The sequence below is a fragment of the Engystomops pustulosus genome, chromosome 7, assembly GCF_040894005.1.
Source record: "Engystomops pustulosus chromosome 7, aEngPut4.maternal, whole genome shotgun sequence".
Classification (NCBI taxonomy): Eukaryota; Metazoa; Chordata; class Amphibia; order Anura; family Leptodactylidae; genus Engystomops; species Engystomops pustulosus.
The window spans coordinates 47060116-47086015 of record NC_092417.1 but is presented as its reverse complement, the minus strand read 5'-3'; positions in this window follow the sequence as shown (position 1 = coordinate 47086015).

Sequence of the window (25900 nt, the reverse complement as noted above, 5' to 3'; positions counted from 1 at the left end):
CCCTGTTCAGTAACATACCTACATGGAGGTAGATTCTCTCATCCTCCATGAATCATTTTGTCATTAACCATGGCTTGGTCTATGCCTTGGGCCTGGTCATTAAATGTGGTGTGTGGCCTAGTTGCTCGTGGTCTCGGGCCTAACTTTGATGGAAGAACCTCCTGCTTGTTGTATTTTGCCGCAGACCTTCTGACATCTATGCTATGTGTTGTTTTTCTAGGTGTCTACGATTTATTGAATTACAAGAGAAAGACCACCCCTATTTCTCAGTTCATCTCAGTCTTGCTCTCTTTCTGCACTTCAGATGGAGTACTTTAAAAGGCCCCCAACTTACACTCATGGGTGTCATTTACCTCTCTCTTCAAGGAAACAGAATTTTGTTAGTCTGGCCAGATGATCCATGCAAACTCCAAAAGTCTGAATCTGGGGCTTGTATTGATTACATTTATTTTGGAGGATATGAACTTTCATATCATGTTTTAGAACTTTTCCTTGATCAAAACTATAAGGAGCCTGAATACTTTAATGACATCTATAAGACGTGTAACCAAGAAGCAAAGTACTCTATTTAGTTTGGCATGTAGCTAGCCCCCCCAGGGGGGAACGCATGGCCATTGAGACCGTGTTAATGAGGGTTAGATGTTACACATAAAAATTTGGCTGCCATTTAAAATTTATTGCCTTAAGATGTTGAAATGTAATACAAGGCTGGCGGACAAGGCTTTCTCTTGTGTATCTTACTCTCCTTTCATTGCATCGTCCTGAAACAAACATGAGTCTGTGGTCCAGCCAGTCTGCTACGACTTACAACTTGCAGAGGAAAAACGCATAGTAAAATGACCGGCTTTTCACATTTAACTCTTCTTTGTATCTGAGTTAGATTCTTTTTGTAAGTTAGAAAGTTTTCCTTTTTTTCATAAATTATTGTCTTTATTAACTGCATCTAATTATACCTCTTTATTACTCTTACAAGAGGAGAATTTTTCTATGATAGTTCCATATCCACTGAATTACTTCAGGCCGATAGGCTCAAAATATGTTCATTTTTAATCATAAGCAGAGCGGCAAGATGGAGAGAAGGCGCCAAAGTGTTCATCCCATCCAGAGTGGGTAGCAGAGAGCATATTTCTGGCCATAGGCAAATGGCTTGGGGCAAGAAGGACTGAAGTTTAGGGTGATCGCCTTTGTTGAGGTACATTTGTGCTATTGCACAAATGCAGTGATTGGGTGCATGTTTTCTAGATCTCTGCTTGCTGTCATTCTATAGGAAGCTTTCACTGGATAGAAATCTGTCCCTGGTCATGTGATGTCACACAGGTGCACGGCTCATTATATCACATGACTCTGATTACTTTCTGTGATATAAAGAGCCGTGAACCTGTGTGACATCACATGACCATGGACAGATTTCTATCCACTGGAAGTCAACATAGAAGCTTCCCATAGAATGACAGCAAGTAGAGATTTAGAAAACTGTGAGGAATTGATGTAAAAGGTTTTTGGAAAATTGAAAGTTCAAAAACCCTTTTAAGTGTTGGAAATAGCTTAATCTGTGCTGTCCCTGGTCTTCACATAGACAAAGATTGGGTTTGCTGGAGATAGCAGAGTGCTGTGTTCAGCAATATCCAACAGTCTCATATTGTTGAATGACTGGACACATGCTTCACCTACTACTCCGTCAACAAATGAGAACAGGACCCTTGTTCTCCAAAATACCCTAGTTCTGTTCTCACAATCAGTGATGGTCCCAGCAGTGCATAGGGTATAACAAGCAAACTTTATCAAGCTGTCTGAAAGTCAGAATATTTCTAGCTGGCCATGGCAATCACAGCTCAGCTTTCATTTTACCAGTGCTCATGAATATTTTAAAGAGGAGCTGTGATTGGTTGTCATGGGCAGCTAGAAATATTCTGACTTTAAGACAGCTTGATAGATCTGCCCAATCCACAATAAAAATATAACAGCACAAGTTTGAGTTTGACCAAAGGCAAAGAATAGACAAAATGGCCTACTAATATCAGATGAACATTGCACCCTTAGTCATGCCTGAAATGTGTATGATTAGAGAGTAACATATACCCCATACTCTCCCCACATCACACCTCCGTGGAACAGGAAGGGGCAGGGTCTAAATCAATTGAACAGCGATGATGAAAACATTTGGGTATAAAAACTTATACAATGAAATGTTAGAAACATACGTATGTGAAAAGACAAATGCACAAATCCAACGCCACGGCGAAAGTGTGTCGTGGTCAAGGCAATCTGGATCCCTGGAGGCAATCTGGGGGCCTTGAGCTGAATAGGGGACATATACAAATATAATAATACATTACAGAGTACAAACAGTCATATGAAACAACAGGAGTGAGGGCCCTGTTCACAGGAGCTTACAGTCTATGCGGATGAGGAGGTGACACTAGAGCTTACAGTCTATGAGGATGAGGGGTGACATAAGAGCTTACAGTCTATGAGGATGAGGGGTGACATAAGAGCTTACAGTCTATGAGGATGAGGGGTGCCATAAGAGCTTACAGTCTATGAGGATGAGGGGTGACACAAGAGCTTACAGTCTATGAGGATGAGGAGGTGACACAAGAGCTTACAGTCTGTGAGGATTAGGGAGTGACACAAGAGCTTACAGTCTATGAGGATGAGGGGGAGACACAAGAGCTTACAGTCTATGAGGATGAGGGGGTGACACAAGAGCTTACAGTCTATGTGGATGAGGGGGTGACACAAGAGCTTACAGTCTAAGAGGAGGAAGGGGATGACACTAGAGCTTACAGTCTATGAGGATGAGGGGGTGACACAAGAGCTTACAGTCTATGAGGATGAGGGGGTGACACAAGAGCTTACAGTCTATGTGGTTGAGGGGGTGACACAAGAGCTTACAGTCTAAGAGGAGGAAGGGGATGACACTAGAGATTACAGTCTATGAGGATGAGGGGGTGACACAAGAGCTTACAGTCTATGAGGATGAGGGGGTGACACAAGAGCTTACAGTCTATGTGGATGAGGGGGTGACACAAGAGCTTACAGTCTAAGAGGAGGAAGGGGATGACACTAGAGCTTACAGACTATGAGGATGAGGGGGTGACACAAGAGCTTACAGTCTATGAGGAATTAGGGGTTGACACAAAAGCTTACAGTCTGTGAGGACGAGGGGGTGACACAAGATCTTACAGTCTATGAGGATGAGGGGTGACACAAGAGCTTACAGTCTATGAGGATGAAGGGGGTGACACAAGAGCTTACAGTCCATGAGGATGAGGGGGTGACACAAGAGCTTACAGTCTATAACAGTGATGGCTAACCTATGGCACTGGTGCCAGAGGTGGCACTCAGAGCCCTTTCTGTGGGCACTAAGGCCATCACCAGAGATGACTCCAGGTATCTTCCTGCAGTCCCAGACAGCCCAAGACTTGCTGTACACAGAGCTATTTTAAAGTTACAGCTGTACCTGGGACTATTTTATGCTTTATTGGTGTCCTCAGGTGCTGGTATCAATGAAAACTGTGACAGAGAAGGGAATATAAATCACAAATTAAATTTCTGTGTTGGCACTTTGCGATAAATAAGCGGGTCTTTGTTGTAGTTTGGGCACTCGGCCTCTAAAAGGTTTGCCATCACTGGTCTATAAGGATAAGGGGTGACACAAAAGCTTACAGTCTATGACAGTGGTGGCGAACCTATGGCACTGGTGCCCGAGATGGCACTCGGAGGCCTCTCTGTGGGCACACACGGGCTGTCTCCCAGGCACAGAGTTTGCCAGACATGGCATCTTCCTGCAGTCTCTGGCAGTACAAGTAGTGCCCTGCTATTTTAAAGTGACCCATCCTGTGCTGATTGGTCCTGTCCAAAGAGTGAAAAGGTGTGGACAGGGTTGGATTGGAGCTCCAAAATTCTGGTAGCAATAAGTTTGTTCCTGCCTAAATTGTAGTGTTGGCACTTTGGGAAAAGCTAGTGTTTTTTGGGTCTCATTTTGGGCACTCGGTCTCTAAAAGGTTCACCATCACTGGTCTATGAGGATGAGGGGTGACACAAGAGCTTACAGTCTATGAGGATGAGGCGGTGACACAAGAGCTTACAGTCTATGAGGATGAGGGGGTGACACAAGAGCTTACAGTCTATGAGGATGAGGGGGTGACACAAGAGCTTACAGTCTATGAGGATGAGGGGGTGACACAAGAGGTATAAGAGCTTGTATATTGGTCCAGACATTTTTATAAGGGGATGGAATAAAAATAATTTAATAAATAATATTGCTGCTGCTTGAACCAGCCATCAGCTGATATCTTATATTCAAAGTTCAAAGTCAGCGGGACTGCAGAGTAGCATTTTCCGGATAAAAGACAGGGGTAGTACCCAGAATTGGTTAATAAAGAGTTATAGTTGCATGACGTTAGTGAGTGTGATAGGCTGCCTAAATAAATGAGTTTTAAGAGAACGTTTGAAGCACTGGGGGTTGGGTATTAGTCTGATAGACCGGGGTAGGGCATTACAGAGAATTGGTGCAGCTCTGGAGAAGTCCTGGAAACGTGCGCGGAAGTTCAAATTAAAGAAGAGAACAATCTAAGATCATTAGCAGTGTTCTAGTGCACCTAGTGCAAACACAGCATGATAAATGTGGCGCGCGGACCTTTCAGTGCAGAATTTTGTGTGGTGCCGGGTATAATGCAGCAATTTTGCAGCACAAATGTGTCACAGACACTTTATAAATACATGTGCAAGCAGCTTGCACAAAAAAAAAAAAACTGGTGCAGGGGGCTTTAATAAATGTGGGCCACTGTCACTCCAATGATTCTACAACTTGGGATGGATCATACTTTCTATCCAGCAACAAAAATATTTTATTTCTGTACATTTGGAAGAATTATAAAGTACTCCTTATCTTTCCTGTATTAATTAAAGAAGACAATGACACAATCCAGACAACCAGAAACATTGTTCCCTTTTATAATAAATAAGATTTCTATGTATATTTTGTCTTGCACAACTACACAAAGACATTCACAAAGATATGGTTTCCTGGAACTCGATCTTATTTTTTACTCTACCTCCTTTTTATTTGAAGCCGAGTTGTTTATTCCATGTGTTAATGACTATTTGAAAGACTGCCCAGACTGGGAGCGGACCACAGACGGGGGACAGCTCAGTTCAAAGGCATGTCTTGTATTGAAGCAATCAAACGACCTTAGTCAGCAGGACTGTGCACTGGCCTGAACTGCAGCTCCGAAGAACTATGTTTTCATTCCTTCTTTCACCTACTCAGCAGATGTTCCTTGGTTATAATTTTTATCATAAATGCCCCTATTTCGCATGGTCAGAGAAAAACATGTGCAAACATAGTCAAGTCAATTTACTGCCCTCTCTGTTCTCAGCACAGTTCTAATCATATGAGGGATAACAATTGATTCATTGTTGCATGTCAAAAACAGCAAAGACCCCTGGGGGCTTTGTCACTATTTATGGTCTTTGGACAAGCATAGAATTTGGTCCAAAGACACTTAGAGAGATTTATAAAAGTAATTATTTACAAGCAGCCAACATTTCTTAAAGGGATTGTCTCATATAGAAAACATATTCTGAAGATATGCTATGAGATACTTTTGATTTAATAGTTTGGGGGAAATATTTGAGCATTCTTATCTGCTAAAGATTGCAATAATCAAGAATGTATTTTGCTCTAGAGGGTTAGACATGTCTGGGCATTAAAAGGGTCACCCACTGATTTCAGATGGAACAGACTGTACTCGTTAAAGCCTTTCTCTCAAATGGATTTATTATTAAACCTAACAGTGTTATTAGAATAACATGTTTTTAGAATATAATGTATGTGGTCAATAGTAAAGAGACTGACAAACAGAAAGGGCTCACTCTATCAGCCTGAACACCAGGAGGCTGACAAAGATGCCAATCAAGATCTTGCCAAAACTGGCAACCAGAAGCCGGACAATAATGACAACCAGGAGCCTAACCAATATGTCAACTAGAAACCTTACAATGATGGTAACCAGGAGCCTGACAATGATGGTAACCAGGAACCTGACAATGATGGTAACCAGGAACCTGACAATGATGGTAACCAGGAGCCTGACAATTATGGCAACCAAGAGCATTACAATGATGGTAACCAGGAGCCGGACAATGATGGTAACCAGGAACCTGACAATGATGGTAACCAGGAGCCTGACAATGATGGCAACCAGGAGCCCTACAATTATGGCAACCAAGAGCATTACAATGATGGTAACCAGGAGCTGGACAATGATGGCAACCAAGAGTCCGACAATGATGGCAACCAAGAGCCCGACAATGATGGCAACCAAGAGCCTGACAATGATGGCAACCAAGAGCATTAAAATGATGGTAACCAGAAGCCTGACAATGATGGTAACCAGGAACCTGACAATGATGGTAACCAGGAACTTGACAATGATGGTAACCAGGAACCTGACAATGATGGTAACCAGGAACCTGACAATGATGGTAACCAGGAACCTGACAATAATGGTAACCAGGAGCCTGACAATGATGGCAACCAGGAGCCGTACAATTATGGCAACCAAGTGCATTACAATGATGGTAACCAGGAGCCGGACAATGATGGCAACCAAGAGCATTAAAATCATGGTAACCAGAAGCCTGACAATGATGGTAATGCAACACCCTCGCCGATGCAATGGCGAGGTAGTGCTTGCGAATGAGCCCCACAGCATGTCATCACATAACACAGGGGACATTGCAGTGGTTAATCCTGCCTGGCAAGGCAGAAGTTAAATGTAATGCGTGATGTAAGAGTCTAATAACCAATCACATGTATTGCATTATGTATTCTGTAAGCTGAGAGGTAACTGGAGGAGCAGCCACCACCTGACCAAGGGGAGATGATAAAACCCCTTGCTCAGGATATTCTAGAGGAGTCTCTCTCAGGAGAGAGAAGAGAGCAGTCTCTCCCAGAAGGGAGAAGAGACCGGTCCTGGTCAGACCTGAGGGTCTGCAGGACACCAGCTAGAGTTCTAGTCAGTCAGCATACCAGACCAAGAGCAGGAAGAGCCTAGCCCCTGCCTCTGAAGAGGGAAGTTAGGAGTTAGTGTAGTGAGGAAAGGGGTATCATCCTACCTTTAAGGGTGATACCTGAAGCCCCTGAGAACAAGCTGAAGCATCCTACTAGGACACAGCTACCGCCCAGCCTGCCATCTGCACCCAGGCTGGTGCTCTGCTCCTGCGGCTCCCTCCAAGTACCTCTCCAGCACTCCATCTACTCTGTTAACGGCACGTTTGCTGAAGTTCCTGCGGTTCCAATAAAGAACTGTAAGTTGTTTTCTTCAACCTCTGCCTCCGTCTGGTCCCTGCTACTACAACCTCCATCATCACGGGCACCCTGTCCACCACACAGAGACTCATACTCTAGACACCAAAGGGTTGCCCCAGGGAGATCCGCTATAGCAGCCTCTCCCTCATCATTTCTTGCCAACACCACCCTGCTGGAGACCTGCCAGGCTGTAGGACAGCCCTCCGGTTCCCCTTACCAAGCACCGTGACACAAGCGTGCTTAGGCCGCAACCGCCAGCCACTCAGGTACTGCGGGCCCAGGCTGTCTCCAGGCCCCAAGAAAGGCTAGGCCCCGGTGGGGGATGTTGCAAGTGGCGTCACGAACAGGATTGATACTTCTGTGCCTTGTTACGGCATTAAAGACTATCCTTTATTACAAAAACTGTATTGCCTAACCCTGCTGCCATTCGGGTATAGGCCCAAGAGACTTTGTGTGTTTCTGCATTGGACTGTGTTACTGCTGCCACGTGCTGTCGAGCGCCGCTCCAGCACACAAGAGGTTAATCCCTGCACGAACTGTACCAGCTCTGCTACATCGAGATTTGACCTCAGAGAATCTGTGGCGCAGCCAGTAATTCCAGCCCGCCAAAATCTTCACTGGCGGGAAACCCAGACGACACACCAAGCTCCACCCACGCGCGAAGGGCGCGAACCCCGCCTCCTGTGGCGCAGGAAAAATTAGAGCCCGCCACAGCTCTTGGCGGGAAGAACTTGGACTCCTCCCCCTGGCGCGACGCGGACTTCCTGCCCCGCCTCAGAGAAACGCCAGAACTCATGCGGATTTTGGACAGTGAGGACTGCATCATGTGGGGTCCTCCGCCATTGCCTCCTGTGGAGCGTCCAGACTTCTATGAGATGTTCGAGACCATGATTGTGGTCTCTGCACAGCCGGTCCGGAGGCCCTTTGCTGGGCACCGGTTGCATCGAGGACTGACCCGAGCCTTCGTCACCAGGAGGTATGTCCAAACGGTGACGGAGTACCAGCTACATCCCGGGCGGATCCTCATGCCTCTCCCGGTTGCCATGTCGGTACCGCGGACCCACGTGGAGGCGCCACGTGAGGAGGCCCGACTCCGGTCGAGCCAGCGCCTGGGCCTACTGCTGCTGAACCACCTGCTACGAGGCCTGCTAATCCTGCTGAGGCGGTTCCAGATCCTCCGGCTGCTCCTGCTCCTGTTCCGGCACCTGCCCGACCCACGAGGAGATCCGAGCCTGCACCGGAGCCACGAGCCCCAGCACCGGCACCTCCGAAGCCTCGAGGCCGAGGTGAGGCCGTCCGCCAGAGACTCCGGGACGCTGTATCCGAGCAGCGACGCCGGGAGAAGGAGGCCCAGCGGTATATGGCCGGCCGGTCTGCAGCTGGAGCCTGGGTGGAGAAGGACCGCACCACCGGCATGGTCCGGTACTTCGACAAGAAGCGCGGCTACGGCTTCGCCACCCAGGACTACACCGGACGGGAAGTATTTATACCCCGCTGGTCCGTCAAGAGGCCTGATCTGCCGGAGAGTCAGCACAATCTGAAGCCAGGCGAGTGCATCGAATTCTCCCTGCAAGAGGGGCCCCGAGGACCCTGGGCGGCTGGTGTGATTCGGATCCCCGACTCCGATGAGGACCGCTACCTCCCGTACGACGACTGGTATGAGGACGACGAGTGGCCGGAATCTCCGAACACTTCTTCTTCCTCGGCTGCGAGTCCCCGGGCGGTGACCCACGTGAATGCCCCATCCACGGTAATCGTGAGTACGGGTCCCATTGCCATCCATGGGCCGGGCATGATCCAGGGCGCCACCCCCATTGTCTCCCCTGCCGGGAGCCTGGCTAGGTCCCGTAGCTCCTCTGTGGGAGAAGACGTCCCGGCTGGCGAACCTTGTCCGGAGGTTTCGTCTAGGCCCGCATCTCCCCTTGCTGGTTACCAATGGGGTGATGACCTGGCCCCGGAAGAACCGGAGCTGGAAGGAGCCTCGGCGCTGCCGCAGGCCCCCATTTATGTACTGCTGGACCCCTCTGTGGTCCCTGGCTCAGTTGAGCCCCCGGCTGGAACAGCCGACATCCCGGGCGACAGCGCTCCTCCCCTTGAAAGGCAGGAGGATATTGCTGCACCTGCAGTACCCGCTACTGCCACCGGGTGTCCCCAGCCGGAATCTCCTACTGCTTGGGAGATACAGGATTCCCCACTGGATCCTGTTTTTGCTGAACTCAGCGATACTGAGTAACCCCTGATGGGCTGAAAGCCCTCTTCAGGTACTGTACTGTGTACATATTGTATATTTCTGTCCTATACCCCAAAGAGCCAGAGACTTTCCTGAGACTCTCACCCTTATTTATCTCAGTCAAGAGATTTCTTCAAAGGACTCTGTCCCTCTATACTAGAGGAGACCCTTTGCATCCTTTATTGCACTTTTCCCCACATCAAGGGCTGTGCCCAGAAGATGGACTTTCCTATTGGAGACCTTCTGAGAGACTGTTGCCAATCTTGAGGAAAAGTTGCCACTTTATTTATTATTACTTTGCACTTAATGCCTTCCTTTTTAGGTACGGACATTCTGTTTGCACATTCATGCCTTTCCTTTTCAGGTAAAGGGACATTTGCTACCGTGCTACCCTGAGTAGCCTATTTACCTATGTAACGTTTGCAACGTTTAAGAGATGTACCCATTGAGCTCCTAAGCCAATGTGAGCTTACAATATGCTTGTACCCTGTCTGTTTGCCAGTAGTATGCATTAACCCTTTCATAGGCTTTCCAGGTTGTAGTGTGGCTGTGTCGGACCGTCTTTTTGTGTATAACACTGATTGTTACCTTAACCCCAAACCGAGGTTTGCACATGGGGGTAGTCCGTAAACTGCGGGTCCTACGGGGACCGGGGGTGTTACAGAGCTAGCACCTGGATGCCACTCATCCTATGGGTAAGGACGTCAGGAGGTACTCGTGTCGCATGTGCTAATGCAATGCAGGTAGACACATTATATATTTGTCGCCAGGGAAGAAGTGTTTACATAACAAATATACAGGCCTTGGTGCAAGGAGTGGATTACAGGACATGACACCACACCTTTCCTACTGTACAGTTCGGTTTAATGGCGTCAGCGACCAACTGTCATACAGCTACATATCTTTGTCTTAGTCCGACACCAACCCAGGTGCCTGTCTCCAGGACCATGGGCGGTTTGTCCCTACACCTTCACATAGCCTGCACTTCCCAGAAGTGCCCTTAGCCCCCTCTGTGCCCCAAAACATCTGTAGTCGAGCCGAGGGCGGCTCTTTCAATTGCCCCCGGGGTATGCAACACCCTCGCCGATGCAATGGCGAGGAAGTGCTTGCGAATGAGCCCCACAGCATGTCATAACACAGGGGACATTGCAGTGGTTAATCCTGCCTGGCAAGGCAGAAGTTAAATGTAATGCGTGATGTAAGAGTCTAATAACCAATCACATGTATTGCATTATGTATTCTGTAAGCTGAGAGGTAACTGGAGGAGCAGCCACCACCTGACCAAGGGGAGATGATAAAACCCCTTGCTCAGGATATTCTAGAGGAGTCTCTCTCAGGAGAGAGAAGAGAGCAGTCTCTCCCAGAAGGGAGAAGAGACCGGTCCTGGTCAGACCTGAGGGTCTGCAGGACACCAGCTAGAGTTCTAGTCAGTCAGCATACCAGACCAAGAGCAGGAAGAGCCTAGCCCCTGCCTCTGAAGAGGGAAGTTAGGAGTTAGTGTAGTGAGGAAAGGGGTATCATCCTACCTTTAAGGGTGATACCTGAAGCCCCTGAGAACAAGCTGAAGCATCCTACTAGGACACAGCTACCGCCCAGCCTGCCATCTGCACCCAGGCTGGTGCTCTGCTCCTGCGGCTCCCTCCAAGTACCTCTCCAGCACTCCATCTACTCTGTTAACGGCACGTTTGCTGAAGTTCCTGCGGTTCCAATAAAGAACTGTAAGTTGTTTTCTTCAACCTCTGCCTCCGTCTGGTCCCTGCTACTACAACCTCCATCATCACGGGCACCCTGTCCACCACACAGAGACTCATACTCTAGACACCAAAGGGTTGCCCCAGGGAGATCCGCTATAGCAGCCTCTCCCTCATCATTTCTTGCCAACACCACCCTGCTGGAGACCTGCCAGGCTGTAGGACAGCCCTCCGGTTCCCCTTACCAAGCACCGTGACACAAGCGTGCTTAGGCCGCAACCGCCAGCCACTCAGGTACTGCGGGCCCAGGCTGTCTCCAGGCCCCAAGAAAGGCTAGGCCCCGGTGGGGGATGTTGCAGTAACCAGTAGCCTGACAATGATGGCAACCTAGAGCCTGACAATGATGGCAACCAAGAGCCCAACAATGATGACAACCAAGAGCATTAAAATGATGGTAACCAGAAGCCGGACAATGATGGCAACCAAGAGCCAGACAATGATGGCAATCAAGAGCCGGACAATGATGGTAACCGGGGTCAGGTAAACAGGAGTCTTACAATAATGGTAACAGGAGTCTGACAATGATGCCAACAAGAGCCTGAAAATGGTGGCAACTAAGATCCTAACAAAGATGGCAACTAGTAACCAGACAGCGATGGTAACCAGGAGCCTCACAAAAATGGTGTTTTGAATAGCCCACTAAAACCTGTGTTTCACTTTGAATGCATTAATCTCTGTTCCAAATCAGATCAGTATATATATTTTTTTGTTTACAATGCAGTAAGATTCTCTAATTTATTATTGAACTACAGAGTTTTTATCTATTGTAGGGAAAGGTAGCCCTGCCTCCTCACCCTAGCCGCAGCTCTCAGTTGTGATTGGCTTATCTTTGGTTGGTTATATTTCTTCAGTTGTGAAGTAACATAGTAGGTCTCAAGAATAAATAACATATCATGTGGTATAACTAAAAGCATCTACTTTCATGGCGCTGGAGCAAGGAATTTACACAAGGTCCTGAAAGACGTGTTGTCTCTCCTCAATCGATGGAAGATTAACTCCTTCTCCCCCCGGCCACATCGCTATTTGGACTCTTGGACAACCCCTTTAATATTGATAAATCATGGCCTTTTATTTAAAGCAGCTGGAATCCTGATACCTAAGATCCAATAGTTTTCACAGTTCAGGAGCTTTCTCCTGCGATATTCCCATCGGGTTCATGGTGTGAAACCATAGAAATATTTACAGAATCAGAAATCTGATGTTGAATCCTTGTCTTTAGTGGACATGTTGTGCATGTGTCTGTTGTCATTATGCTTCCCCTAGTAAAAGCTTTCAGCTGGCCTGCACAAAACAAGTATACAATATATTAAAATGTATTCAATGTAACACTCCAAACGTTATCTATATGGTTACATGTAGAGTGTAATGTATATAATATGCCAGCTGCATGACATGTCCATTAAAGACTAAAGTTCAACTTCATACCAAATACCTGGGACCCCATCGGATCCCTTGTTCTCGTGATTTGTCGGCGTCTCATCATTGAGACCCCCACTGATCAGCTGGTTTTTGTAGGAAAATCCCATTAACTGTGAAATCTGTGAAAGCTATTGGATATTCTCCTTAGATACCAGGATTATAGTAGGTTTAAAAAAAAGGTAGGACATGATATATCAATATTAATATAGTGATCATTACCTCATGTTTTTGAACTTGCTTTTTTTTTTCCTTTTAACTGTGTATTTCATGTTGGGTTTTTACAAAGGTTTTATTTTTACATTGGATGCTATTGGTCTAACCGATCATGTGACTGTGGGAAGGCAGAAATTAATCTAACAATGGTCTACCCATGGTGTGCTGCCATGTTGTACATTTTTAATCTAAGTCCAATAATAAATATTGAAGTTTTTTTTCCTGCAGACTCTTTAGTAGCTGGATTTTTATATATACTTTGTACTGTAACTGTCTGGAGCCGAGGTTTTCTTGCTCCACTTTCCAAGTGAAGTTCAATGATTCAGCGTTCAGGTGAGCTGACAAATTTTTGTTCCTGGTCCCAAATTATATATATATGGTTTCATAAAATAATAAAGCCCCACCTTTCCGAAAAAGTATTTGGGAAAATGAATCAAGACAAAAGTTTTTTCACTTTTCATGATATGTTCTGCACTGGTCTGCCCATGTGTTTTATTTAAGGCATACATGGCCTATGGCTTTGGCTGTTTGTGCAACTTTTTGAAGTTTATGCCAACTGTTAGATGGCAAAGCTTAGAATAATCATCTACGCCAGAACACTGGTGTTTGTGAGTTTAAAATGCCAGAAACCAATGGAGCTTTCATCATTGTAAATGAGAAAAGTATCCAGTGTTGGATACCTATTGGATATTTGTTTCCATAACACATTCACTACTTGTGTGTAGAAAAAGACAAAAAGCAAATGGGAATATAGTTAAATAAATTAAAAAAAAAAAATCAAATTTTAGTTACGTCAAGGGTAAGCGAATCAATAGTCTACTATGTATCTGTTTATCTGGCACAGGTAAACAACAGGAGTATATGGCTTCATCTTTGCCTATAGTAATACACCACATGCACCTTGGAATTTTTGGATGCCTCGAGTCTCCTACAGTGATGACAGTAAATGTCATGTAAGTAGACAGGCCAAGTAAATAAAAGAAGAGCCCACCTTATTGTGTTTAACAGGCGGAAGTGTTATTGTGCGTGTAAAGGTTTGTTAACCTATTCCATAAACTCTGTAATCTACAGGGTCAATGATAAAATCACTGTTGACAGAGTCTTTTCTACGTCTATGTCTCTGTGACCTCAGTTCACATTCCACTAAACCACGGTTGTCTCTGTTTGTCTTGGAAGTTGGAGAATTGATATTCTGGTGTGTATTTTTCAGATCAGTGTGTCCACCTTCATCTGAAATGTGCAGCACTCATGTGAAAGTCTGCTTTCCATGTCTTCTCGATCTCTCAGAACTGCAGATAAATAGAAAGGATTGTGTAACCTGCTCAGAAACTCAATCCAAATTCAGTCATGCCAACTTATTTGGCAATCTGTATATGTGGACTCTTGGAAACCAATGGAAAACATACAAATCTTCTTTCTTCTTAAATCTTCCTGGCTGGTGACTGATCATAAGACTCATGCAGAGTAGTAGACGAGAGGGAAGCTGGCAGGAATGTAACTGCTTACACATGTTAGGGTCTGCAATAAAATTTTATGTAAAATGGATCTCTATATAGAGGAAGAAAACACTTATTTTCGAGTTCCTAGAGTCAATGTTGTAAGGATTAGTAAACCTAAAACTAAATCATAAAATCAAACAAGAAATATAGTTGTCCTAATTGTCAAGATTCCTGGCAGAAATTTTACAGTATACTGAAGATACTGGTTTCAAAGTGGTTTTCCCGTTATTGCAGGCTGGGGCAGGGTTTACATTTATAAAACCCCCTTTAAAGGAAATCTACCACTTGTTTATATGCATTGAACCAAACATACCTTGAAAATGCTGTAGCTACACTGATGCAGAAACATATCTAGCTTACTCCCTGAGCTGAGTGGTTTTGCTCATAAAGCAATTATAAAATTCAGGACATTGGGAAAGCTGGGTTGTATGCTGGCTGCCCATCATAAACACATTAAACGGAGCTTACTGAACTGTCCAGACAGGACTAATAAACCTGAGCTCGATTACCCCGCAGCTGCGGGATGGTGAAGCGATTGATTGCTTATGCCTGTCAGGGACAACACAGTGATGACGTATTCTCAGCTTATGCTTGGCGGGACAATTCTGGAGAAGTGCATAATTAGGGTAAGAGGAGAAGCGCCAGGACGGCCACAGGAGCTACAGAGCCTCATTATCATAATTTATATGATAATTGCTTTTTCAGCAAAACCATTCAGCTCAGGGATTAAATAAGATATGTGTCTGCATCAGTGTAGCTACAGCAAGGTATGTTTGGTTCATAATGCATAAAAGCAAATGGTAGATTTCCTTTAAATCTTTTACTCAATTAGTCCATTGGCTGCTTGTTGGGTAGCGTGGGCAAGGCATTTCTGTCCTGCTGAGGGCTAAGGTCTTGGTTACTGATGCTCCATTCATTTGTCTTACAGAAAGTGAGAAGGAAGAGGGAAATGATGTTTAAGGTCACAGAGAAAAATGTCTTTATATATTTCTTAATATGTGTGTTAATTACTATTTTGTGCATTTTCTCTGTTTTGTGCTCCTTTAAGAAGTCTTGAAATGTGAAACACAGTCAACCTGAAATACCTATCTGCAGAACATAGGGGCTTATTTACTAAGGGTTGTGCTGCTCCTTTCTTCAGACTGTGCACCTTTTTCGGCATTGTCACGGTTTGGACAGGTATTTAACAGGTGTCTGCATTGGGATTTTGCTGCACGCGATCGGTTTTTGGCGCAGCTGCACTGGCTTCCATGCGACAGAAATCATCAGATGATCGGACTGATTTGGACTGAGCGCGGGATTTAACCTTTTCAAATTGTATCACAAGATAATGCACTTACATGCACCAGGAAGAAGAAGGTGAACACATGCAGCATATCAGGACCTGCACAATCTTAGTGAATCCCGGCACAGTGCATTATCATCGGACAATGCACTTTCGGTGAACTCCGGGGACGAGGTAAGTAAATGTGCCCCATAGTGTTTGATTATTCTCACCAGTACAAAAATTGGATTCCAGTTAAGTATTTGCTCTCCAGTAGCTGATTCTCTGCAAGGTAGAACAGTCCTTTTTGGAGGAGACCAAGCTATTGACTAAGATGTGATTAGCCTATGAAGTTGCATGAAGGCATACTAAAACCCCAATAGAAGTCTTTTAGCCAAATGTTACCAGCACAGGCTTCTGATTTTATAATGATGGCTTTTATCTTTGGAGTGCACATTCTATAGACATACTTGCACATGTAAAAGAAGTCCAAGCATAAAGCAGTTATGGATCCTGCTTGTCAAGTTAAGTATGCCAATATTTAGGTTTTGTATGTGCTGAAGCTCTGCCAATCCTTTTCTTATAGGATCTGCATACTTCTGGGGAAGCAACTGTATATGATGTTTAAAGGGGCTGTCTTCTTTTGACAATACTTTGTTTGTTAGAAGGGGCCCAGAGGCAGTCCAGCTGCAGAGATCCCAGTTATCATCTATAATCTGCAAGTCTGCAATTCTTCTGCATTGCCACCACAGGGAAATGACAGCATTAAATTGTGCCTGTGATATCACACACAGATGTGTCAGGTCCTCAAGAACTATAGCTTTCACATATAAGGCAAGCAATGTTATTGTTATGGGGGTACTGTAGTTATAACTGAACAGAAAGTTAGTGAACAGACATGAGAACAACTGAGCTTAGGGATATATGATCACTATACAATGAGATCAGGATATTTTTTCCATGATTTTGATTCACATAAAATAAGAAACGCATTTTAGTTACTCTAACAGAGATAAATGTGTGGTAAAATAATGAGCTCATTTTAAAGTATAGTTTTGGTTTTTTACAAACTTTCCTTCGGATCAAGAGCGAACAAATAGCAATGGATTAACTACAGAACATTCCAGTTGGTAGAGAGGACCCCCTCTGGCTCCAGGAATTCAACCTCTGGATTATGTTTGTGACCCCCAGTTGTTTCTATCAACCCTTTTACTGCAATAGACCAATATCTGAATTCTGGCTGTCTATATACTTCAGGGGGCTGGCTATATACTACAGGGGGCTGGCTATATACTAAAGGGGGCTGGCTATATACTACTGGGGGATGGCTACATACTACTGGGGGATGGCTATATACTACTGGGGGATGGCTATATACTACTGGGGGCTGGCTATATACTACAGGGGGCTGGGTATATACTTCAGGGGGCTGGCTTTATACTACTGGGGGCTGGCTATATACTACAGGGGGCTGGCTATATGCTACAGGAGGATCGCTATATACTACTAGGGGATGGCTATATACTACTGGGGGATGGCTATATACTACTGGGGGATGGCTATATACTACAGGGGGCTGGCTATATACTTCAGGGGGCTGGCTATATACTACTGGGGGCTGGCTACATACTACAGGAGGATCGCTATATACTACTGGGGGATGGCTATATACTGGGGGGCTGTGACCAATGCATTTCGCACCCTCGGCTTATGCTCGAGTCAAAAGCTTTTCCCATTTTTTGGTGGTAAAACTAGGGGTCTCGGCTTATACTCGGGTCGGCTTATACTCGAGTATATACCTTATATACTCGAGTATAAGTATATTAAATTGTTTCCAGGATATGTTGTTGAAGCAGAAACATTTTTCAATCACTTCTCCCTCGACGACATTTGCCTTAGTTACTTGTAGTTACTTAGTTACATTGAAATGTAATCATATTATGTTGCTTAGAAGTTCTGCTTGAAGATTACCGTAATATCTTATGTCCCACAGACTTTATGAAAACAGCATCTTATCCAGGGAGGGCAACCTTTGTAAAATCCACAGGAGAGAGATGAAAATGCCCTCATCGCCAGGCAGAACAAGGACAAGTTCTGTACACATTCTAATCTTATTATATGCTGAGGACATGGTCTTTTCTCCGGGAGTCGGCTTGGCAGAGACATGTTGGGAGCCGCATTTATGTAAAACAAAAGGCGTGTAAAGCTGCGGTAATCTGTGCATAGCCCTGCTACATAACAGTAGCCACAGAAGCAGCCATAGGAGACATCATAGGAACTGGGGAAGATTTTCTAATGAGATATTCCATATATATATATATATACCACACCTATATTCCTGTATGATTGTCAACACTGTGATCAAGCAGAATTTGGTGTTACCCATGATGATGTGTGTATAGCGAATGTTCCATCAAGCTTGACCTGTAACTTGGAAAAGATAATTGGAATGGGACCCGGTCACATGGACATAATATATACAGTACAGGATGACTATACTATGTTATGCAGAGTTATGAGACAGACACAATAAGACTCATCCTCTGGCTGACACATCCTGTGCTCTGGAGCCTGAAATCCTGTCCTACTAGATTAATCTTCATAACCAGATCAGATTTCAACACTGACCCAACTATAGGAACTTCCTGATCTCTGCTATCTGGGTCATCATGTCAACTTCAAAAAGATTTTCTTTATTTTAACACTCAAATTGTGACAAGAAAAGAAAACAGGAAATATGCTGAAGAGATTAATCTGTGTTTTTCTGATTAGAATGTCAAATAAAACACAAAAGAAAACAATTTTCCATGGTATAGTAATGCAATAAAGTGGGAGAATGGAATGAGATTTCTTTATCAAATTTTCAGTTTTTTTGGATAATAGTAGTCTTTTGTATAAAGAGAAGTCATGTGGTTTATAGTTTAGGTCTTGGACAAATTCCTCATGGTTTTGAAGAAATCTGTTTGCTTTCATTCAATGGTAGCCTTCATTGTTTACTTCTATTGCCATAACATGTGATGATCACACATGTGAATGTTACAAGACAGAAGTTTTATCCATGTGGAGGAGAAATCCAGAATACTGCAAGCATAGCATTACACGATCACTTTCTCAATGGGGCAGATTTACTTACCCGGTCCTGTCGCGATCCAGCAACGCGTTCTCCGACGAGGATTCGGGACTTCACTAAGGATTCGGCGATTCACTAAGGTCGTGCGCCCGATGTCCACCAGGTGTCGCTGCTGCGCCGAGGTCTGCCAGAGTTCACCATCCTATTCCTTGTGCATGTAAGTGCGTGTGCCAAAAACCCGGGGCAATTGGTCGCACAATGGAAATATTCGGGAAACTTGACGGAATCGCGGTCCCGTGGACCCTTAGTATATGAGCCCCAATGTCTATATACAGATCATATAGGTCTGCCCATCCATGTTCCCCTCCTAGTTAAGGGGGTCTTTTTTAAATTCTCACACGACATCTATTCTTGAAAACAGAGTGACTTGACCTTGGGTTTGAGGATCTGTGTTGTTGGGGAGTGGGTGTGTGGGTTACATATAATGGACTCCACCATCTTGCAGCTCTGTGTAGCTCTTGCAGGGTGGCAGCTAGTTCAAGGTAAAGGTTGGTGAGGGGCTTTGGGCAGTGTTATATGTGCACTTATATCTTACAGCTAAGAGAGTCTGAGAAATAGGAATGTGGTTCACATTACTTCAAAAGGGGGTGAATAGGGAATCTGAACTCAAGAGTCCAACATTTTCTTTTGGTGCTTATGGTGGATGCAGAGTTTTTTGCTGAAAGACCTGACGATACCTTAATACCCTCAATGTAAATGTAAATTTCCCTTTAAAGTTAGAGCCTCCATTGGCAGATACAATGTACTGTATAATAATGGAGAATTTCCATGCAAAGAACTTTTTAATTCTACAACAGGTCAGGCATATGCTGACAATTCCCGCTATGGTTTGAAAAGTAAAGAGTGAAATCTTCAGCAAATTTTTAATTTAACAGTATATTCACACAGCAGTATACTGCTATTAATATCTTAATGAAATCGCATAATTTCGCTGTAATTAACATCTTAAAAATATGCAAATTAGGCGGAGGGGCTAATGGGTATGTAATTATTCACACCTCTTTTAGACGTTTTCTCCCTCCCCTTGGATTATGTCATCAGCTCTTGGGCACGGGAAGGGGAGGGAGGAAGAGGGTGTAAATGTCTGAGAAATAATTACCTACATAGCAGCCTCTGAGACTAATTTGCTTATTTTGTTATGTTAATTTCAGTGAAATGTGTCAATTTCATGGTTAATCAAGATAAGATACAGTTTCAGCAGGTCAACATGTATACAAGTAAGTGTGCTTAGGTTAAAATATGTGTTTACCGATGGTAGATTTCCTTTAAAGTCATTCTGCAGGATCCGGCAGTTGCCTTAGTTTTACAGTCGTATTGCGCACAATGCACAGGGGTGGCGTGGGCCTTCCAGACCCTAAACTATATCTTACAGCAGCTATCACCCAATGACTTATAGACTGGACCTAGTATGCCGGATCCAAGCAATTATGGAACTTAATCTTACACACTCCACACTTTGCACCCTCCCCTGGATCCCGACTAATGTACGCCCCTCTGATTTAGTTCACTCCTTTCTTTCCTCCTATTGCTTCTCTGTATGTGACAAACTGGCCACCAGGGATGTCTATGTGGGCTGCTCATACGGACATGCCCATGTCGTGGCTGGAGCATAGAACAGCTGACGTCATACACATCAGCAGACCCAGATCGTACTGCGTTTGGGTCTTCCCCTACCTCTTCCAGATGTCCTCTAGCTCGGCCTACATGCTCTTCACTTTACATGGCATAATGCTTGAGGATGCTACCCCAGTCGAGGCTTTGCCATCGCTTGGGAGGATGTACTTTGGGAAGAAATTACAGAAATTGAATTGGATAAATCCTTCCTCTTTTCCCACAAGATGTCACTGCCTATTAGTGCCAAGGAAAAGGATTATATAATTTTATCCAGATAGTAAAGATGCCCCTCTCATCTTCATAGGATTTTTCCATAGGTCCCTGAAGTGTGCGGTGTGATGCAGAGGTGGGTACCATGCTCCATATTTGGTAGAGCTGTCTAACCTTTTTGGAGTAAGGATTTTTAAGTTTATCACTTGGTTAAGGGTAAGAAGGTTACCATTTCTCTCGACATAGCTCTTTTGTGGATTCTGCCTGGCTCTATATACTCAATTGAAAGGGGCCTGCTCTGCCACTTCATGACTGCGTCATGCACTGTGATCCTGAGACATTGGAAGAGCCCCCAGCCCCCTACAGTAGTTGAGTGGTTTCAAGAAATGGTGGCTGATAAATCACTTTATGGGCTCCATGGGAAACTTTTCAGAGTTCTCAGGATTTCCAAGATATGTTTACTTAAATGCCCAGTAACACTTTCTCTATACCATCCCCCGGGACCTTGTGTTCTTTCAATTTCCCTCTTGTGTATTTCCCTTCTCCCTCCCCCCATTTTTTGCTTCTCTTTTTCTATCCTTTTATTGATTTATTGTTATATTATATTTTTAATGGTCGTCTATTCGCAATGGCTTATTATAATTGTCACGGGTGCTCCCGTAATCCATGTCGCGGATCATGGGTACACCCGTGCTACACTACCTGCCGGTTCCCGTTCCTCTGCCCTCACTTACCTCTCCTGGCTCCTGTCTGTGCTCCAGCACTTACCTCTCTCTTCACTCCCTGCCGGATCTTCTCCTAGGATCTCCTATGGTTTCCATGGCAGGCTTCCCTAAGCCGTTTCTGTGGAAGAGAAAGCCCATTAGTGTTTCCAGACGCTTTCCTGTGTTCCTGTGTGTCTCCAGCATTCCCATACGCTCCTGATGTGTCCTGTCTTCCAGCGTTTCCTGATGCCTCTGTGTCTCCTGTCTCCAGCGTTCCCATACGCTCCTGGTGTTCCTGTCTCCAGCGTTACCAGTGTTCCTCCGTGTTCCTGTCTCCAGCATTATCAGGATACCTCGGGGTGCTCCTGCCATCCTCTCTCAAGTCTTCAGTTTGCCTGCGTTCTTCCTGCTGTTCCTCCCAGGGTTCCAGTCCAGCGGTGTCTGCAGTCCGTGCCAGCGTTACCAGTGTTCCTCTGTGTTGCTGCTGTCTTCCCAGGCTTGGACTGTTTCCTGCACATCCCTGTACCTTGGCTGCCACCGCGGACCTCATACCATCTCCCGCGGTGGTCCAGAGGGTCCACAGACTGTTCCAAGAAACTTTTACACACTTTCCCTCCTCAAGTGTGACAATAATGTCTCGCTACATGTTTTATGCCACAGATATATGCACATACTTCTGATATGACGGTCCATATCATGTTGATTTTACCTGTCTCATTTCTTCTGTTCTTAATAAACGTTTGATCACACATAAATAATGACCAGAAAACTATCATAGGAACACGTTTCTTTCTGCTGCAGATTTCCTAATATAGAAATATCTGCAGCATTTCCTTTAACTATATACATGTCCCTTATATATCAATGGGGAACCAGTGGTATCAGTTGTTCAATGGGTCCAGAAGTTTTCAGGGCCCTTTATAAACTGGCACATTGTAATAGAGATGTCATTGTGGCCATTGCTGTTGAGATACAGTAGCTACAAAATGTCCGAGTAGTAAAAGAGCTTGTACCTTTATTATCCCACAAGACTAGAAGCACAACCTCCATACTAATGTCACCATAGTAGAAAGATATACCATGGCTTCCTTAGGCATGAGGACAGCATTTTAACCAGAACAGATGTGGTGTTATTTATGATGCTGCTTTCTCCAGGGATCATATACTGTACTTAACCAAGAAGTATTTGCAGTGTCTGTGAGACATGGGATAAATCATCCTCTATTAGCTTTACAGTGGAATATATTCTATTGGCTTATGCTTTTGAAAATCATTTTTTAATTCTTGGTTTATACAACAAGGAGCAGATTTTTAGGGCACCAGGTAATGCACAGCTCTACTTTGAAGGGCAGAGGAAGGAGTTAATAGCACTTTGCTTTGTCAGAGCGTTAATCCGTATCTGTGCCTTGTGGATGCTAATGCAGTTGAAAGGGAGCCTGTCGTCAGGAAGGTAATTTTTTTCATGATGACAGGTTCCAATAGCCCCTGGCATGTTGATTCAACAAATGACTTAGTCATGCATTTGAATTATTCCAGTGCTTCTTAATTGTTTCTTTAAGCTGACTCCCTGCTAGCAGTGTCTGGTGAGTCCCGGTGGGGGAAGGGGTTTCAGGTCTAAGGAGCATTGCTTGCAGCAAAAAGTTGACGTATGTGTGTGTTGGGGGGGGGGGGGGGAGAGGCTGAGTGAGGAGGAGGGCAATGAGTGAGTGACCTGGTAGGTCCCTAGGTCAGAAATCCAGATGAGACTTGTTAAGTTGATTCAGTCGACACTATACACTATAAGGGGGGATTTATCAGAAGTGGGAAAACGAAAGCTGAGCTTTGATTGGTTGCCACTGGCAAAATAGAACAGTTCTGTTTTCATACACTTCTGATAAATCTCTCCCCCCCCCCCCCCCCCCTTTGAGATTATGTCCAGGAGTCTAAGGGTGTATTCCAAATAGATTGTTAATCATAATCTACATACATATAAAAAACATATAAGATGATATTCTACCAGTTATCGGTGAGACAGTATATATCTCCACTGAGATACATGATGATCTTCTCATGAACGGAACGTTCTAATGGGAATTTCACACCTCTGTGTTCTCACCATTTGGAAAGTATCATTACCAATTCCCTCCTCTCCCACTGGTGTTATATTTTGTCGGAAAGTAGAAAAATGTGATTATTATTACTATTACGAGGCCGGGCTTATAAATATAACACATGTTTAAGTTGGAACTGTGCTTTATTTTTGCAGAAAAACACATGGTACTTCATTTTATTTTTGCATTGGGAGCCTAAAACTTTATTTTCAGTGGCTATAAAGATAGATATAAGGGAAACATATAGTATATACATTTGTTTAAGGCTTTATTTACATTGTAAGTATATGTTATAATATTGGCACTTATAATGTGGGAATATTTGCCTTTCTTACTAAAAGGCTTTAAAAAATTTAGCTAAACCAGTTTCCTACACTGTACTGAAAAGACGCAACCACATTGAAACAGCGCTGTCTACAGTTAGGAATCTGTTCCTTCTGCAATAGATATACTGGTTTGGTTTTAACGCCACATCATGTCATTAGGCTTCCTGAAAGTCATGCTTGATGTTACAACGTAGCTAAAGAGGCAATGTTTTCCTTATTCTATCCTGAAAAACGTATTTGCATATTACCCAGAATCCGCTAGTGAAGCACCAATTGCTGCAAATCTGTAAAGATAACTTACTTCCTGACCCCAAAAAGTTATGGCTTTTAAAAGGTGGGGAGTAAAAATGGAAAAGTCAATTTCGAAAAAAAGTTGATCATAGACAGAAATTTACCACAATTTTTTTAGGTAGATTGTATTGAATCAGATTATGTTTTGAAGAAATACAAATAAAAATATTTTTGCAAAAATAATTGTAATATTTTGTAGATTATTTTTCCTGGCTCATACCATTTACCTTAATTGGAATATGCTTTTTGCATTTTGTGTTTTTCTTGGTCTCAGTTGTGTGTGGGACATTAACCACTTAATTATAAGTGCAGGGTCCATATTGTGCCATACTATTTTTGACCGTGGCTTTAGTCTTGGTACATACTAATATTTGTAAATCCTGAAAATGGCAGCTATTGTGGTAATGGTTTTTAGTAATGAGTCCATGGGTCAAATGACAGGGTAGGAGGGCACTCCTTAAAACCTGGAAAATTATTGCAGTCTAATACATGTGGTTTACAATGGCAGCTAGCTGTCGTCCTCTGCTAACCAACTACATCATTTCCAACATGTAATGATATAGAATTACTTTCCACATCTTTGCTAGACTTCTGGATTTGGGGTTGTTTGAGTGAACTAAATGAAAGGAAATGTCATAAAATTTAACTTTAAAAAATAATTACTGCTTAATCTCCTTGACAATGGGTAGGAAGTAGAAGGATTTCTGTCCTAAGCACTTTTCTTTCTCGAAGCCAGGATATTTTTTGACTTGCATGAATACTTGCATGATTTCAATAAGATGGCACATTTGTATCAGGTTGTTAACTGGCCGTGGATCACATGCAGGAATCTGTAGCATGCTCTCATGTGCTGTACAACTCTGGTGGTCAGGTGTGGCTTACGGAGAACAATTCTACTCATACAGACCATGATCTTTGGTGGAAAAAATCTTCCATGATTGTTGGTGGGCAGATTTTCTTCAAGAATATTGGTATTTAACTCATCACAGTGTTACCTGTAATAAAAGGCACAGAGTGAGTCCATATGCCACTTAACAGTTCCTCAACACTATGGATAGGACAAATAAAAACATGGGGCATATGGTTAGCGGAAAATGCTGGGAATCTGTTTGCTTGGTATTGTTTGGAACTCTGTTATAAAACCCAAGTTCTATAAATTGTCAGTAGACTACAGTAGTGTCTATTCCTTGTAGCCTTGCTGAAGAACTAGAGCTTCAAATACATGGTCCACCTAGCACCTATTGGAAAGTCATTTGTTGGTAGAGGGCCACCCTCTGTGGCCCACAGAAGCACTTAGAAGGCAATAAACCTGTGTCTAGGCATGGCTGATTCTCTGCTGTTGAAGTCCCCAGTCTGGAATGGGGCCAGTAGTAAGTAAGAGTTCCAAAACAACCAGGTAGCTATTGCTACCTGGGGTCATGATATCACATATCTTTAAGACTATCTCTGATATTGTAGCTTCTAACTGATAACTATACTCTGTTTTCTTTCTTTATCTAAAGCTGTGGAAATGAAGGAGTCAGGGGCATACAGGAAACAGGTGCCTATCTACAGATACAAATGTCCTTATTGTCCAGTACAATACCTGGAGATAAGGACTATGCTATGTGTTGATCTGTGTTGATTTATCAATGTCTTGTACATAGATAATGCTATTGGTTTGACTTTGCTGTGTATGTCTGTGAACTGGACTGGTTATCATGGTACTACTCTGATTTGTGCATATCTTTACTATGCTCAACAAGTATTGGTTTAGGCAAGTCTTTGGTATCTCAAATTTATTCACTTTTTCAAGTACAATCTAGTCAATGAGGAAAAGGCACAGTGATATCCACCATATT